Source organism: Monopterus albus, unplaced genomic scaffold (assembly GCF_001952655.1).
Source record: "Monopterus albus unplaced genomic scaffold, M_albus_1.0 scaffold133.1, whole genome shotgun sequence".
Lineage (NCBI taxonomy): Eukaryota > Metazoa > Chordata > Actinopteri > Synbranchiformes > Synbranchidae > Monopterus > Monopterus albus.
The window spans coordinates 2127445-2139160 of NW_018128013.1; the positions used below are offsets into that span (position 1 = coordinate 2127445).

The window sequence follows — 11716 nt, forward strand, 5'->3', positions numbered from 1 at the left end:
CTGTTCACAAATGCTCTCCATCCAACCTCACTGAGCTTGAGCTGTTTTGCAAGGAGGAATGGGCAAAATTTAAGTCTCTTGATGTGCAAAACTGATAGAGACATACCCCAAGCGACTTACAGCTGTAATCGCAGCAAAAGGTGGCGCTACAAAGTATTAACTTAAGGGGGCTGAATAATTTTGCACGCCCAATTTTTCAGTTTTTTATTTGTTAAAAAAGTTTGAAATATCCAATAAATTTCGTTCCACTTCATGATTGTGTCCCACTTGTTGTTGATTCTTCACAAAAAATTACAGTTTTATATCTTTATGTTTGAAGCCTGAAATGTGGCAAAGGGTCGCAAAGTTCAAGGGGGCCGAATACTTTCGCAAGGCACTGTAGCATGTAGAGCTTTGTAAAGCACTGATAACAGCTGATTAAATGATCCTGTTCACTTTCACCCTTGTGTAAAGGTTTGACAAACATATTTGAATATTAAATGTTTCTCATGAAGCAGAGATTTACCAAACAAATGCAGGAATTTGTGGTGTTCACATGGTATTATTTTATGATTCCAAAGGTTTGTTGTTTTTTTTTTTTATATCAGATCTGGGCCACTTGTTAATGTGGCCCTCAATCAGCTCACATCCCATATCTGATTATGCTACTGCTGTTAGAAGGTTCAGATTGGGAGTCATGTTTATGTAATGTCTGATACCTCTGCTCATTGCCCGTAGTCATTCAGTGTCAGCCCTTCACAGACCAGTAAAAATGAACACAGAGGAGAACAACTGCGATACGTGGCAGTGATTTTTTTTTTTTACCAGTTGCCAAAGGTAAAGCAGACTGGCAACCTGAACTGGGGCTGGATAACCGATGGGATGCAGAGCTTCATAAAATTTATACAAGCGCAACTTGTGCTTTTCTCACTTTTATCAGGTATTATTCAGGATTGTGTTCTTCATAGACAATCATGCTCCTTCCTGCAGTTTAACAGGCGCTTTGCTATTGTCATTTAGTGCTGAGGTTCTGGAAAAACAATTTTTATACTATTTCTAAAACACTTTGAGTTAATACTGTATAAACGTTTCCCTCCATATTTCTATATTTGGGCTCCCAGAAGACCACGACTGAAATGGGAGCTTTCAAATGGAATTGAAATATGACTGAAGCGGTAGTGATTACAGTTTTATATATCTACCCATCTCTCCATCTCTTGTCTAATCTGCCAAAAGGCACCTTTTGTCTGTATTACAACAGATGTTTTAAATGGGAACATCATTGTGTAACTTCTGCCTCAGGTGTAGTGTTAATAGAAAATAGAATAGAACAAAAATGTTAAACTAAAATAAGCAGTAATTCCATTGTGCATTTTTATTTTAACATAATTCATTTATTTATCAGCAGAGTCTTTTAGTACAAAATTGTGTTCTGGAGGAATCCTTCAGTTATATGTCTGTTAGTAAATACAAGAGGCCTAAATGTACACATTTCAAAAGACAGCTGCTAAATGCTTGGTTTGGTGTTTGTTGCTCAGTAAATAAATGTTTAGGCATTTCTGCATTTGGATAATGAGAATGATATTTTAAAGCTAATTACTGCAGAGCCAAAAAAAAAAATACAACCCAGCTTAATCAGCACCAGCTCTAGGGCTCGGACTCACTGATAATTACTGCTACTTATCTGTCTCATCTCTCTCTCTCTTCAACTGTTTGTCTTTCACTCTCCTCCCATTCAAATCATTCCTCCTTCCCTAACTCATTAACTTCTCTTATATTGACCTGGTCTTTCTTCCCACCACTTTATCTTGTCCTCAGTTTCCTTATCTCCTTCCTTGTCACCTTTTCTCCATCCTTTTACTTCAGCTCACCTGACACCCTGAAAGCTTTATTCATCAGCTTAATGAAACACACACCCACCACCTCCCAGCTATTTGGTGATCTTACACTTCTGCTACTTTCGTAGTAGTAAGCAAGTTGAAAGGCACGATCAACAATATGGAGCACTCCCACACGCAAACTGCCGAGCTCTCTTTGCATATTTTAACTTGCTTTTCTTTGTATCTCCTTGACAAGTATGTGACATTATTTTTGAGTACGCAGCCACGTTGGCTGCCAAGATCACCTGAGTGAAAAAGAGCGGCAGACATATGTTGAGACAACACAGACAGCTCTGTGATTGGTTAGCACAGGACGTAACAAAGGAATGGAGATAACAGGAGAGCTCAAAGGAGGACACAGAGCAAGTTGTACTGTAGCTGCCTTGGAGGAAGACAAAAGATCATTTTAATTGAGGATTCTTAATGAGGGTAGCCAAGCAAGATACATTTCAGAGTGTAAATTAGTTAAGCAGCATACTTTGATGGTGTCAGAGCGAGGCTCGAGAGGTAGAACCCAAAATGCGAAACACAAGCTGAGGAATAGCTGTAGTAGACTTTTAATATAAGGGCAAAGATACAAGGGGGGGAATCAAGGAGCTCAACCTTACACAATGTAACAAAAATACCAACTACAGACAACAACAAAAACAGTTCAGTCAGGGAGCGAGGAAAAATGAACTCAAACAAAACTGAAGAACCAAACCAAGAATCCTTAACGACAAGTAAATCCAAAACTAGTGATTGACCATCTGACATCGATGCTCTGATACAAGCTTCAAACTCAAAGCAGGATTTTCCTCGAACCGCTGCTTCAAAGCTTGATTTGGTACGGAAAAAATGCATGACCGATGACGTCCTGCTCCGGTCACCTGAGTGAATCATGTGACTGGTTCAAACCAGTCCATACTGTCTGTAAACATGTGGGGTTGTTGTCGTAGTAGGTGTGTGGGTAGCTGCTGTTGTTATCACTGATCACCATCATGGAGCCAGCTAGGAAGAGAAGCCGTTCTCCAATGTGGGAATACTTTCAGTTGATCAGTCCTAATAAGGTAGGTGCTTTATTACTCCTTGGTTATGCTACTGCACCTTTATGTAACTTAGGCAAAGTTGCATACATGGCTAATACTGTCAGTACAGCCAGTACAATAGTCTTCATATATCCATGATGTATTTGAAGTCAACATTAAGTAGCATTATAGTGATGTATCTAATAATTTGTTTGCATATTGCTGTTTACACAGGCCCAGTGCTTGCTGTGTCCCCAGCAATTGGTGTATAATAATACATCATCAATGCTGAGGAACTTCAAAGCCAAGCATGAGCGCATGCAGATCAAATACAGTATGAGGAGGAGAAGACCAAGACCAAGACATTCCGTTGCCTTGTACTAGTACATGGGTTATGACAATAAAGTTGAATCTAATCTAACAAAACAGAAAATCTAACCAAAATAAAAGCACAAAAACAGGAAGTGAGTCCACAAACCATAACAGATAGTATTTGTGAAAGAATAAATAAAGTATAAACAGATATATTTATTAATTTATTTGCAGCCACAGAAAGATTATTGATCTTTCTAACTGCAACCAATTCACTAGAAAATGTAGCACTTCTTAGATTCTAAATGCAGCCACCGTATAATTTGAGTTTACTATTTGCTGCCATCTCAGCAGTTTGCTGGAGACCAAGAAGGAAAAAAATAAAAGGTCACAGTCAAGGAGGAGGCCTGTGTAGATGGGACATGGAATAAACAAGCTGTAACACCACTACAGCAGATTATGACATGGCACATTAATTTGGTTTAAAGACAATCTCATTCAGTGACCTGACTGAGAGTCAGTTCAATGAGACAACACCCAACCTGTCTCCTGGAGGTGTGCAGTATTAACCTTATTTACTTTAGTGATAAAACCATTTACATTGGCAAGAAAAAGCAACCTTTGACGTCATTTTCATTTGTACATTGGTTTATCTTAAATATGGTCAGATCTAAGATAGTTATGACGAATCGTAACCATTTACATCTGTGACTCATTATTGAGCATTGTTAAATAATTGAGCACTTGGTGATGGTTCATCTCCACATTCACAAACCCTCAGAGCACAGAGTGTTGTTTTATTAAATATTGAGTGTGATTTCATCAGGTAGGTACTGTATATGTCCCTGTGCCCCCACTGGGGATGCTCTGATGGTCTGCAGCAAAGTATTTAAGACATCCACCTCCACGTCTAAGCACTTTGTTTAATTTGGGGATTGTCTTATTTGTTGCATTAACAGCTGCTCCAACCAGTAACTTCTCAAACATTGTTTGGTTTGTAACCTCTGAGGAGGTTTGGCATGTCACCTAGGATCCTTTGCAACTTCTACAGCTGCATCATTGAGAGCATCTTGACCAGCTACATCACTGTCTGGTATGGCAGCGCTACTGCTATGGACGGCAAGCACCTGCAGAGAGTGGTAAAGACTGTGGAGAAGATCACCAGGACTCCACTGCCCTCTCTGCAGAGCATTTACCACCGCAGGGTGCATAGGAAAGCTGCCTCCATGCACAAGGACAACACCCACCCCTAGCACGGACTGTTCACCTCCCTACCCTCTGGCCGGAGGTTCAGAAGTGTGAAATGCAGGACTTCTAGACTTAAAAGCTATTTCTTTCCCTCTGCCATCAGACTCCTAAACAGCTGAGGAGTTTATTACCAGGAAATACGTGTTGTACTGTTTACATTCTCAGTTTGCACATGCACAATTGCACAATGACTGTTGACTGCTGCACATGCTGCTCCCATGCAGCATACACTCTCTTATTATATTCTTATATATTCTTATTATATCTCTAAAGTGTCTTAGAATTTGTGTTACTTTTTCATCTAGTTTATATTTCATTTGTATTTTGTGTCATTCATGTGGACGGCAAAGTAAGAATTTCATTGTACAGGGAAACACGTTTCCTAACTGTGCATATGACAAATAAACACTTTGACCTTGAACACTGCCTCAGCAAAACATGTATATTGATATTCATAAGTGTTTTGCATTGACCATTACAGTTGATTGTGGGAGTGTTTAGGGTTGATTATAAGGTTCACTGAGAAAAATCTACACATATTAATATACAATAAATCTGATCATTTCTTGGTGTCTGCCTTTTCTCTATCTTGTGTGCACATAAATGTTGATATCTGACAGTTTAATAAATGAGGCACTTCTTAGCTTACAGGATAATGTCAATGTGGTGGTGCAGCAGGACAATGACCCTGAACATTAAATTCTACTACAGTTCAAATGAAAAAAATTCATCTTTTGGCCTGGCCCAGTCAGAGCCCAGACATTAACCCAGTAGAGATGCTGTGGAATGACCTCAAGAGAGCCGTTCACACCAGATGTTCTAAGAATATGACTGAGCTGAAGCAGGTCTGTGAAGAAAAATGGTCCAAAATTCCTCCTAAATATTGTGCAGACCTTACCCAGGGCTACCACAAGTGCTTGTTTGAGGTTATAGCTGCTGATTACTAAACTGAATTGTTGGTGTATTATTAGTGTAATCATATTGTGTTGGTCTATATTTGAGACTTAGATAAAGATCAAACCACATTATATATCCAGTTAATGCAAAAAACCATACATTTTCAGGCCACTGTAAATTTTCTCTTTTCTACCTTACCTGCACAAAGCCCTTTAGACATTTACCCAGAGCTGCCATGCAAACCACTTGCCAGGCCACCAGGAGCAAACTGTGGAATGGAACTGCTGACCCTGTGTCCAGAGGTCAACCTGCTCTACCCCAAAGCCGCAGCTAAAACATATGAGAACGTTTACACAAGTAAAAAAAAGTCATAATGTAAGCAGTGACTAAGCAAATGGCAGTTACACAGCAATAACTAAAGTTTGCTCACACTTACTAAAGCCACCATATATCAGTGATTATAAGTCAAGCATTAAGTTGTTTTGGCCCCAAGTGCTGGGGGTCCCCCCACGATGATCTCTCTTGATGCATCTATACGCCAGCATTACATGTCATTAACTGAATGTCTCCTCTCTCCCATAGTGTGTCCTCTCTCTCTCCCTGTACCTTTCTGCAGGTATCCCTGGCTCTGGAGCTCTATGTTTCTGCTGAGGAGTTAACCCAACCGGTCGAGGCAGAAGGCCGCCCACGAAGAGTCTGGGTCTGCTGGAGGCTTCTTCTGTTAAGTTGAGTTTTTCCTTCCCACTGTTGCCAAGTGCTTGCTCAAGGGGGATTTGTTGGGTTTTTCCTCTGTAATAGTAATAATATACCTTACTATATAAAGTGCCCTGACATGACTTTTGTTGTGATTTGGTGCAATACAAATAAAAGTGAATTGATTTGAATTATGGATATAAAATATTAGAGAAATTCACTGCAAAAGTGGTTACAATTTTAGCACATTTCAGTGTATAGACATAATGAAAAAAGGGTGAAGAAGACACAGTTCCCTACTTCATGTTTCTTCCTCACAGTAGCTTAAGCAGGCAGAAGTGTGGAGAGGGAGGCTTCCTGTGAAAGCTATACATCACTGTCTGTCTGGTACCTTGTGCAGTACCAATGTGGGAAGAAGGATGGAAGGAGAAACTGAGTCATCTCTTCAGCTGTGCCTCCTAAGGTAACACTGAGCTTTCCAAGAGTATTCCAAAACTTTTAACAAACTATATATCATGTCATTTGTTTTCATTTCATTTTGTTGACAATTAGGGTGCTGTTCCAATCAATGCTACACATAAGGGATGATAATATAGAGTGTATCAGTCCTCAGGAACACACTCCACTTTTGTTATTGCTCATCTACTTTATATTTCACTTGTATTGTGTGGCATTCATGTGGACGGAAAAAAAAAATTTCATTGTAGAGACACGTTTCCTAACTATGCATATGACAAATAAGCATTTTGACCTTTGACCTTTGTCTGTGTTGGTGGCAGTGGGAGAATGCAGGGATGCAAGGTGTTTTTATATTAAGAGAACTGGCACATTAGTTTTATTCCACTGAAAGTAGCTGCTGTAACTTGTTTTGGCTGTGTGAGGAAAGTCAACACTTTTAGTATTTACTAAAAATGACAACTGCAAATACAAAATATAAATTTGGCCTACCAAAAACTTAGACTCAGATAAATCAGGGATCTCAGTTCAGCTTCCACTTCAGTTAAAGAACACACCAGGGTTGACATATAAGTGGAAGGAAACAGATGCAAATTTTTATTTATGAACCAAGCTCTGATAAACATATCTTTACTTTTTTAAACTGTGTTGCAAACCAACAGGAGAAAATGTGTGCCCTATTTTGGGTTCTGACTGATTGATCCGGAGCAACCATAATTCTCTTGGCTCTGGCTGAGAAACTGACATAACAAGGTCAGAAGATGCCAAGGGGAAACTGAGATGTGTCAGTTAGTAGCTATAAATATCAAGTAAGTAAACTACACACAAAATGAGAATTGAAATTGTCAGATTATGTTGTAAGCCTTTAAAATGTAACTGAGACAACTGAGATGGTCAACAGTGTTACAGTGTCGACTCTAACTGACATGCATAGTTATACTGACATGACTATGGGTAAAATGTTTGTACAATAATGAATCTTCATTTATAGTCACTGAAGACACATGAAGTATAGTGAGCTTTTTAATAGTGTGAATAAGCTAATTTGTAATTGTTAGCTTGTCTAAAATGTTTTAGCTACTGATACAGTGAAGCTACAGCAGTATGGTATATAGGTGATAGGCTAACATTTTCCTAGAGGAAAACAAATTATTTGACATATTTCAGTCTGGCTTCCCCTAGACGCACAGCATGGAGATGGTTCTTCTCAGAATTCCAAGGGATATCCTACTGCAGTCTGATCATGGTGGAAACTGTGTATTGGTACTCCTTGATTTACAATAAGTGATGCCTTTGATAGATTTTTTTTTTTTGTCATTTTTTTGTATCAGTCCCTGACCGAATATCTTAGTCTGCTCCACTAACCTCTGAAGTTCCTCAAGGATTAATTTTAGGACCTGTTTAATTCTCTGTACATGCTCCCTTAAGGACTCATTATTTGTGAGTGTGAAGGTGTCTCATCATTACTATGGTAAATGGTCTTATACTTGTATAGCGCTTTTCTACGCTTTATAGCACACTCAAAGCCCTTTCACACTACTTGGCCATTCACCCATTCGCACTCATAAACGCTCACATATTCACACACCAGAGTTATCACCGGAAGCAACTGGGGGTTCAGTGTATTGCTCAAGGACACTTTGACATGTTGACTGGACAAGCTGGGAATCAAATCGCTAATCCTACAGTTAGGAAACGACCCACTCTACCTCCTGAGCCACAGTGATTGCTCAGATCCATTTTACGAGACTGTCTTAATAAGATCAATTCTTGGATGTTTCATAACTTCCTACAGTTAAATGAAAGAAAAACTGAAATCCTAGTCTTTGCAACAAATTGGTCTGTTGACATTTTTCAGCAGCACATGGATCTCTTAGCTTTGAACTCAGTTCTGTGATCCAGGAACCTTGGAGTTATCTTTGATTTCCAGCATAACATTTAGAAACATGTAACGTGGGGACCATTGCAGAACCATGAAACTCATTTTGCACATGTCTAATTAGCTGGGGGTATGAAAGTAATTTCTTTCATGACCACATTTTTCTTGTGATACTGTATTGACTGTTTGCATAAATATTATTTTAATCATTTGATTTGATTTGATTTGATTTATTCTTTCAAGCATGTAAAGACAGTTGATATGACAACACACATGATTGTACACATAATCCAATATCAATGTGCTTATACCTAGTACATGCTTGAATGGAGTAGGAAGAAGTCAGACTTATCCAGTCCTACCCCATGACATCATCTTACCATCATTGATTTGCAAGCCGTAAATGATTCTCTTCTACACCACACAAGTATTATACTAAAAAAATTATAACAGTGTTAACATTCTTACATAATTACATTGTTTTATTTACTTTTAAATAACACAGCTAGCATACTGAAGGTTAATTTTGCAAGCTAGTATATATAGTTTTATCATGGCTGATGGGAGTGGGGACAGATGCAGGATGCTGTTGTAGCTGCCTCCATATAAACACTGATACAACAGTAACAAGAGCACTCAGAGAGTGTATGTACCTCCCACGGCACAACATTCACTAATTCAAATGGCTGTCAGATCCAGATGAAATTTGGTCTGGTGATAGACATTGCCATATGTGTGTTAAATTTCAAACAAAAAATGATTTTGATAGCTTTTTATTAATTTTGCCCTATGTTAAAGATGGAATTTTTTGTGACCTTGACTTTTGACCTTCTTCAGTCAAATTCTAATCACTTCTAGGGTTTGTTCCAATCAACGTCTGGTCAGTTATTATTACTTAAAGCATGCCACCAGTGAGGAAACAGTTCCCGCTAGCCTTCATTTTCTGACAAAGGCATCCAATTTAGTCAGGGATGATGGCAGAACAGTTAAAGCTAGGTCAGTGGCAAAGGATAATGCTATTTACCACACCACCCTGTACCTTTTTTTTAAAGACAGAAGCTAGGTATCACACACCAACTGAGAGCAAGGAAGGCTACTGGACCCCCAAGAGAGCCACAAGCAAAACAAATTAACAAATTTTCAAAGATACAGTACATTGTTTGTAAAACAGTTCAGAAATCCAGACAAATATAACTTAATTAGTACCATTTTTATATATTTTAATGGATGCTGCAGCCATCCCTGGAGACCACTGTAACTGTCCCTAGATACGGGATCAGATGCCAAATCCTTCATCCTCTTTTCAAATGCAAATTCTGAATTTATTACCATAATTACACATATTTTATTGGCATGTTCAAGAAGCTAGGCAAAAAACAGAACAAGATGCACACATTCAAATGGGACACAGGTGCACGACAACAAACCTGAATAAGACAAAAAAACAAAAACAAGTTGCCTGCACACTGTACGCTAGTTATTAGAAAACAAGCAAAAACAAGCAGCTGTGTTTCAGCCAGCATGGTCTTTGTCAGGCAAGTAATCAAAAAAACCAATATAGACTGTAAAAACAGAGAAACCCACTCATGCCCTTAATCAGGGAATCAAGCAGTACCAGGTGTCATCAATACTCATCAGGTTAAAAACAAGCCCATTCCATGTTACAATTATATATCCTATTTTCCCAACAAACAATCAACACTAGTGGTATGGTGAGATCTCATGCAATGAGATCTGTCAGTGTTAAAATGTAACAACATTTCTTGTCGAGGTAAAAGCTGTCTTGCGATTTCAGTACATAACACAACCGGAACAGCACACAGCAGCCATTATGATGGAGTGTGATGATACGTTCACATTAGTCTGGCAAAAACGCACTTCACTGCTGTGTTTTAAAGGGGCTGTATTGGTCAGTGGGTGAGGGGTTGCAGGGGGGGTGTTGTAGGCGTGTATGATACAGCCACGTTGTGACGAGTTGACTTCGGTGGCTTCATTTATGTTTCCAGCCTGTGAGTTTCTGTTGTGTTTTGGTTAGCCCTGCTACTATATGTAGCCTGCTCTACCTTTGCACCAATTCTGCCACCACCTCACATTGATAGATAAAAAGCACAGTTTAACATCCAGCACTAATGAAAATGCATGGCGTGTCGTTATAGTGCTTTAATTGTGCCCCAAATTCCACAGTGACTAGCAGTAAATGCTCATGCTAACAAGGTAAACAAGGGAGTCTTCTCCCCATGGGTGTCCACATCCCAATCGTCCCCCGTACATGAACGGAGGACCTTTACCCATTGTCACTGTCCATTTCAGTGCAGTGAGGGTGAAGATAGCATAGAAGTTCACACACAGCTTCAGTTAGAAGTTAGAAGCTCATGCATAGTTCATGCATAGTTCTAAGGTCTGAAAAGACTCGTGTGAAATCTTACAGGAGAGAAGCCAGTCAGTTGAGTTCGTGGCAAAACCTTTTCCTGTGCTGCATATTGTCGTCTTTTACTGTATATGATAATTCATACTCAGAAAGTAGAACTGAAGTGACATTCATTACAAGATGATTAGTTAAAACATTTCAAAATGCACCTGCTCTGTTTTGCATTTTCAGTTGAATAAGCATATTTTTTCCATTCATATATTTAATCACTGAAGATTTCTTAAAAAACAGTGTTAAAATATTGTTGTTTTGTTCTTGTGTACCATCTCGGCTCATATGCTAAGTGTTTCATCACGCCCATAATCAACACCACATAATCAATCTCAAAAACATCATTCAAAATAATAATACAAAACCAAATATTAATCCAGATAACACTAATAAAGAAAAAAACTACCCAAATACAGGCAAAAAAGCAAATAATACAATACAGAAAAAAAAATCTTTTTTTTTTTTATTTTGCTTTATTAATCTGATTCTGAAGTGTAACTAATGTTATCAAATAGCACAGTGGTGCAGAAAAAAGTATAATACTTCCTTCTAAAATGGCAAGCCGTTCAGGAAATAAAGGGATATATTGATTGAAATGCTGAATATATTGAATGAAACTTGAGAATATACTGTATATATAATATAAGTCTGAATATATATAATATAAGTCTGAATATATATAATGAAAATCTGAATATATTGATTGAAACTTGAAAATATATATAATGAAAGTCTGAATATATATAATGAAAAACTGAATATATTGAATGAATCTTGAGAGTATATAATGAAAGTCTGAATATATATATAAAATGAAACCTGACGTCATCAACGCGTGCGCCATCTTGTGTTTTAACTGGGTGTTTTTCGCTTGCTCAGTCTACTGTGAAGTTGACAATGAGCCAGTCAGCAAGAAATTTAGTGGCTGGCCTCCTCAATAAAACAG

At 38.3% G+C, this 11716-nt stretch overlaps 1 protein-coding gene and 1 long non-coding RNA gene across 2 annotated transcripts in view; one reads left to right on the forward strand and one right to left on the reverse strand.

Annotated features, from left to right (window-relative positions):
- The window catches only part of astn1 (astrotactin 1), a 448006-nt gene that overhangs the window by 413965 nt on the left and 22325 nt on the right, over positions 1 to 11716 (reverse strand).
- On the forward strand, positions 6322 to 7966 carry LOC109967636 (uncharacterized). The gene is made up of 3 exons (XR_002275962.1): positions 6322 to 6479; positions 7135 to 7281; positions 7655 to 7966. It is a non-coding gene; the product is annotated as an uncharacterized LOC109967636 (long non-coding RNA).